General features: G+C 39.6%; 1 long non-coding RNA gene across 1 annotated transcript; it reads left to right on the top strand.

The window, feature by feature from the left end:
- Positions 1–4,489: 4,489 nt before the first annotated feature.
- LOC128924164 (uncharacterized) lies at positions 4,490–6,567 on the top strand. The gene is made up of 4 exons (XR_008472861.1): positions 4,490–4,802; positions 6,086–6,215; positions 6,290–6,357; positions 6,439–6,567. It is a non-coding gene; the product is annotated as an uncharacterized LOC128924164 (long non-coding RNA).
- The last annotated feature ends 428 nt before the right edge of the window (positions 6,568–6,995 follow it).

The raw sequence follows: 6,995 nt of genomic DNA, 5'->3' as shown, positions 1-6,995 counted from the left end.
TTTTTTAGTATATATATAGTTCAAGAAATAACGATCTAAACAATCTACTATGCAATAACAATACATATAAAAGTCACCCACAGCGAAATCTTAACTAAAAAACCCTATCAAAAGAATAGTGGTGGAGAAAAGTGTTGAAGTTATGAACAAAAATTCAAAAAAAAAGACAAAACCACAGACTCATATTATATTCCGACCCATATAGACAGCTAGTCAAACGGACCCAGATTTAATTCCAACTAATATCGAGGAGGATGGGATCATGTGTAGAAGGGAGGATGGGATCATGTGTAGAAGTTCACGCAAGTGAGGAAAGTTTTTGATTGTCATTCACTTGGGAGTGGCCAGAAACGATTCTTCTCCACATGGTTCAAGCAGCTCACGACTTCCGGTTTTAGACCAAGTATCCTCTGGGTAGCCAACAGACATCCGTTTGAAGGCGAGCTAAAGTGAGAAGGCGAAGCCCGCTTATGCGGTTGTGCGTAGGGCTTGGGACCCACCACATAAAAACACCCCCCAATGAAAAATCTACGAAAGCCTCGGATGAGACACCCCCCTTTTGATGACGACCCCTGCAAACGTTCTAAGGACAATGATATAAGGGCATGCACCTGGAATGTCCGGACCCTTAATTGGGAAGGTGCCTCTGCCCAGCTGGTTGATGTCCTCATACGACTCAAGGCTGACATCACCGCCATCCAAGAAGTGCGATGGACGGGACAAGGACGGAAGAAGGTGGGTCCTTGTGACATCTACTACAGCGGCCATATAAAGGAGCGCAAATTTGGTGTTGGATTTGTGGTGGGAGAGAGACTCCGTCGCAGAGTCCTGGCATTCACCCCGGTGGATGAACGTCTAGCCACAATCCGCATCAAAGCGAGGTTCTTCAACATATCGCTGATTTGCGCCCACGCCCCAACGAAAGAGAAGGACGATGTGACCAAAGATACTTTCTATGAGCGCCTAGAACGTACCTATGAGCGCTGCCCCCGCCACGATGTAAAAGTCGTGCTTGGCGATTTTAACGCCAGGGTGGGTAAAGAAGGTGTCTTTGGCACAACAGTCGGAAAATTCAGCCTCCATGACGAAACATCGCCAAACGGCCTGAGGCTGATCGACTTCGCTGGGGCCCGAAATATGGTCGTCTGTAGTACCAGATTCCAGCATAAGAAAATACATCAAGCTACTTGGCTGTCTCCTGATCGAAACACGCGGAACCAAATCGATCACGTTGTGATAGACGGAAGACATGTCTCCTGTGTTTTAGACGTGCGTACGCTCCGAGGACCAAATATAGACTCGGACCATTATCTGGTCGCAGCGAAGATACGCACCCGCCTCTGTGCAGCAAAGAATGCCCGTCAACAAACACAAGGAAGGTTCGACGTCGAAAAGCTGCAATCGCAACAGACAGCCACGAAATACTCTACTCGACTTGCACTCCTGCTCTCTGAGAGCACTCATCAGCATCTCGGTATAAGGGAACTGTGGAACGGCATCTCAAACTCACTGCGTACCGCTGCAGCCGAAACAATTGGTTTTCGGCAACGACAAAAAACAAGCTGGTACGATGAGGAGTGCCGTCTCGCAGCGGAGAGAAAACAGACTGCCTACCTCGCAACGTTGCAAACGACCACAACACGTGCGGGATGGGATAGATACCGAGAGCTGAAGAGGGAAGCGAGACGCATCTGCAGACAAAAAAAGAAAGAGGCCGAAATGCGTGAGTACGAAGAGCTTGAGAAGCTGGCAGACAGAGGTAATGCTCGAAAATTTTATGAAAAAATGAAGCGACTTAACGAAGGTTTCCAGACCGGAGCATCCTCATGTAGAGACCAAGGTGGTAATCTGGTAACCGATGTCCAGGGCATACTGGGATTATGGAGGGAACACTTCTCCGACCTGCTGAATGGCAGTGAGAGTACAACACCAGGAGATGGCGAACCCGATCCCCCAATCGATGACGATGGAACAGATGTTCCATTACCCGACCATGAAGAAATTCGAATAGCAATTACCCGCTTGAAGAACAACAAAGCAGCGGGGGCCGATAGATTACCGGCAGAACTATTCAAATACGGCGGCGAAGAACTGATAAGGTGCGTGCATCAGCTTCTTTGCAGAATATGGTCGGAAGAAAGCATGCCTGACGATTGGAATCTCAGTGTGCTCTGCCCAATCCATAAAAAGGGAGATCCCACAATCTGCGCCAATTACCGTGGGATCAGCCTCCTAAATATCGCATACAAGGTTCTATCGAGCGTACTGTGTGAAAGACTAAAGCCCACCGTCAACAAACTGATTGGACCTTATCAGTGTGGCTTTAGACCTGGAAAATCGACAACTGACCAGATATTCACCATGCGCCAAATTTTGGAGAAGACCCGTGAAAAGAGGATCGACACACACCACCTTTTTGTCGATTTTAAAGCTGCTTTCGACAGCACGAAAAGGAGCTGCCTTTACGCCGCGATGTCTGAATTTGGTATCCCCGCAAAACTAATACGGCTGTGTAAATTGACGCTGAGCAACACCAAAAGCTCCGTCATGATTGGGAAGGACCTCTCCGAGCCGTTCGATACCAAACGAGGTTTCAGACAAGGTGACTCACTATCGTGCGACTTCTTTAACCTAATGCTGGAAAAAATTATAAGAGCTGCAGAGCTAAACCGAGAAGGTACAATCTTCTACAAGAGTGTACAGCTCCTGGCGTACGCCGATGATATTGATATCATCGGAAGCAACAACCGCGCCGTTTGTTCTGCTTTTTCCCGCATGGATAAGTAGGCGAAGCGAATATGTCTGGAGGTGAATGAGGACAAGACGAAATATCTCCTGTCATCAAGCAAACAGTCGGCGCATTCGCGTCTTGGCTCCCACGTCACTGTTGACAGTCATAACTTCGAGGTCGTAGATAATTTCGTATACCTGGGAACCAGCATCAACAACACGAACAATGTCAGCCTCGAAATCCAGCGCAGAATAACTCTTGCCAACAGGTGCTACTTTGGACTGAGTGGGCAATTGAACAGTAAAGTCCTCTCTCGACGAACCAAAATCAAGCTCTACAAGTCGCTTATCATTCCCGTCCTGCTCTACGGTGCAGAAGCTTGGACGATGTCAACATCAGATGAGACGACACTAGGAGTTTTCGAGAGGAAAATTTTGCGCAAGATTTATGGTCCTCAGAACATTGGCAACGGCGAATACCGCAGACGATGGAACGATGAGCTGTGCGAGTTATACGACGACATTGACATAGTTCAGCGAATAAAAAGACAGCGGCTACGCTGGCTAGGTCATGTTGTCCGAATGGACGAAAACACTCGAGCACTGAAAGTGTTCGATGCAGTACCCGCCGGAGGAAGCCGAGGAAGGGGAAGGCCTCCACTCCGTTGGAGGGACCAGGTGGAGAGCGACCTGGTTAAGCTTGGGATCTCCAACTGGCGCCGATCTGCGAAGGAGAGAGAGAGGTGGCGCACTATCGTCGATTCGGCTATAACCGGCTAAACGGTTGCAACGCCAATCACATACATACAATATCGACAAACAAAATAAATACTAATAATTTACTAAAAGTAATAAATATTGTAGTATAACACGGCAACTCGACATTGTAGATTTGGGTCTTTTTTAGTACCACGCAACCCGCGCGAAGTGTCCATTGCCTTGAGTTGTTGTTGTTCATAGTACCAAAATCTGCACGACAACCCGCGGCAAGTGTCGATTTAGTAGTATTTATCGACGTAAGTCCTCGCGAAATGTCTTGCGTTTTCCTTCATTCTATTTCATTCGCATCGCAAATTCTTTATATGGATTTTAGATTATCTACTAGTAGGTTTATACAATGCTTCACAGCGAGCAAGACGTATGGTATGGATTGTTCGCATGCATGTATCAACACAAAATACAATATTTTTATATATTATTTGATTTCTATTTTGATTATTAATTTCTTTTATTATTTTTGCAAGTCAGTTCATAAAAACACAACTATTAATTTTCCAACTTCATTCGCCATTTAAAATGTTAATAATAATTAATAATTGTGTTGTTAATCCGATTTTTTTTGCAAAAATTTTCATACGCAGCAGTATTAACAATTGATTGTATGTGTAAAACTAACGTACACTATAAAAACGATTGCTAGGAAACCAGTATTGGTTATAATTTCACTAGTTCTAAGAAAGTTCGGGACCAGTAGAACATAAAACTTGGTCAGTTGAGTAGCTCTCAACACGCATACACTCTCACAAAATAAATTGTTTGATTGTATAAGTTTGCCGACCACTGAACTAGAGAATTCATAGAGAATTCACGGCAACGAGATAATGCAGAGAAGCAATAGTACATGAGAAAGAGAAGAGAGCATGATTTAGAGAATGTTGTGCTCAATATGTACTCTCAGTAGGATATTAGCGACAAATAAGGGTGGGAATGCAATTTTGAGAGATCGAAGCAAAAATAACGCATAATAATAACGGCAGAGCACCTCGTACAGTAAGTACAAGTTGCAAATAATTATTGGATCATTATAGTATTTACGTACAAGTTGGTCATTGAAAGCATGATTTACTGTAGTAGAAAGAAAGGCATCAGCGTTTTCTTTGTAATTCTGATATTTCATTTTTCGCATTATAGTTGTTCTCTGATTGTACAATTGATCTCGCGTCGCGGGTTCTAATACGTTTATTGTTTATTAAAAGTGTTATTAAAAGGTGAATAATTAAATAAAATAATAGTGAATAAAAACAAAGAAAACATAAATGTTGTAAATGGATTGCCCTGCACAATGAAAAGAGGTAAGAATTCCAACATTGCTGTATAATTATATGTTCAGTATATACAATAGAAAACCTTTTTTTGTTTACATTAATTTTCATCTTTTAACACACCACCGAGGCGTACTTGGGTTGTGTGCTACGCTTTTTTTGCTACAATTGTGGTAATTAGGGTGTTGTGCTAGCATTTAATCTTCACAAAACTTTTAAAGTCCGATGAACAGTACTTAAATAATTATTAAATACAATAAATTTTTTCATTATTATTGGAATTATTTTAAATTATTTCGGATAATTATTAAATTTTATGTAGAAGTGTATAACGCGATTCAACTAATTTTTTAATATTGTATGGAAATAAATACATCCCTGGGTTGGTGACACTGTATTTGGCGCTTTCAAATTTTAAAAGATTTAATATTACTATTAAACAATTTGAATAATTTTCACTAAATAACCTTGAAAGAGTATGTTTGTCTGGTTCAAGATAGTTCTTGGCAAACTTTTCAAGCATTGGCAATGTCTTCCCTATATAGTCAGCAATCTATTAGACATTGTATGGAAATTGATATAATTGAAAACGATTTCCTTCAGAGAAATTCCTTTTCATATTTATATGGTTATATGTATAATGAATATTTTAAAATGCACAATTGTTTGCTGTCTTTAACATTATTCGAGAAAGGGTAGATCTCTGAAGACGCCTATACTTTTACAAAATAAAAAGTGTAGGATTCGTCAAACTTAGTAAAAGCTCTTGAGCTTTTTATAAATTTCATTAAAAACTTATATTAGTATTAAATGACGATTTTGATTCTTGTTACCTTGAACCCGATGGTTTGAAATGCCTATTCAATAGGATCATGACATATTTTGTTTTAAAAATGTTTAATAAGGAGGCAACCACGTATCATTTCAAGCTTATAAAACTTTTGTGTACTTCCAAGCTTTGCAATTCAAAGTATATTAAATATAATTGTTTGTAATAATTTAAGTAAAAACTAGCAAAAATGGATTTTTTGCTAATTTTGTGCCAGTTAAGTTTAAATAAATGTGGCCAAAAATAACGTACCACAGAGAAGTACTTGTATGAGAGCTGTATTTTATTCTCACCACTTATGAAATATCTCATCTACATTTAATAATTTTTTTGCAATAATATGGCACACATTGATGTTAAAATCTTCTATAATTGAAATATAGTATAAATAAATAATTTCGCTTTATATAAGACAGCTATATACATAATATTTGCTATTTTTATGACTAAAGTTTTACTAAAATGAAGTACTCAATTTATACAGCACTGCGTTTTTCCAAGATGGCGGCTATCTTACCACCGAGAATTCCCCACGAATAAGGTTTTCTACTGTATGTGATTATATGCTTTGTTTGGAAGTGTTTGCACGTATTTATGAACGCATAAATATCCTTGTACGTACATTTATTTAAATTATTAACACCTTACTTATATGTATACTTGTTTCGAATTATTTTACTCCTTTAAGATCAACACCAAATTTTAATGGAACTCTTAGAAATGTGGCTTGGGGATATAAGTGCAGTGATAAATATGGTATGTAATTTGTAATACAATTTTAATATCAACTAGATTTATTTTTAATTATTTTCTTTCTTTATCACATGTTCAACGAAGTCGCTTTTGAATCCAGCCGAAGTGCACAAAAATTTTGACTGATATTAACCGACTCTGTTGTTCAGATGGTAAATATAATTGTAAACAAAGAAATTTTAAATAAAAATTAATATTGTTAATTATATAAAATTTGTGTTTAATTATGTTTGGAATAAACTAGCTAGGTTGAAAGGTAGTGAGGAAAGTAGTGAAATTTAATAGTCGGTAAGTTGTGAGGTAACTAATGATATATAGTCAGTGATATGTGGTGAAGTAGTTGTGAAGTATAGGCGGTGAAAGCACTCGTGAATAGTGTTAATCGGTTACCGCCAATGACATCGCCGTGTCAAATTCATGAGTGAATTGCATTGCCGGTATTATGGTGGGTAACCAGTGGTTACCAGTAAGTAGTGAACTCACTAGTGTTTCACTAATGAGCCGAACTGAAGGGGAACTTCACACATCAACACACACAAACGCAAACCAACTTGAGGACATCACACTGGAGACTTTTTACACAATAACTTGAACAAAAGGAATCAACAATTAGAAAAAACTTCTTTTTGCTATCGAGTCGG

The sequence above is a fragment of the Zeugodacus cucurbitae genome, chromosome 2 (assembly GCF_028554725.1).
Source record: "Zeugodacus cucurbitae isolate PBARC_wt_2022May chromosome 2, idZeuCucr1.2, whole genome shotgun sequence".
NCBI classification, from domain to species: Eukaryota; Metazoa; Arthropoda; class Insecta; order Diptera; family Tephritidae; genus Zeugodacus; species Zeugodacus cucurbitae.
Note: the sequence above shows the minus strand (reverse complement) of the source record. Positions and strands in the feature narration are given on the sequence as shown.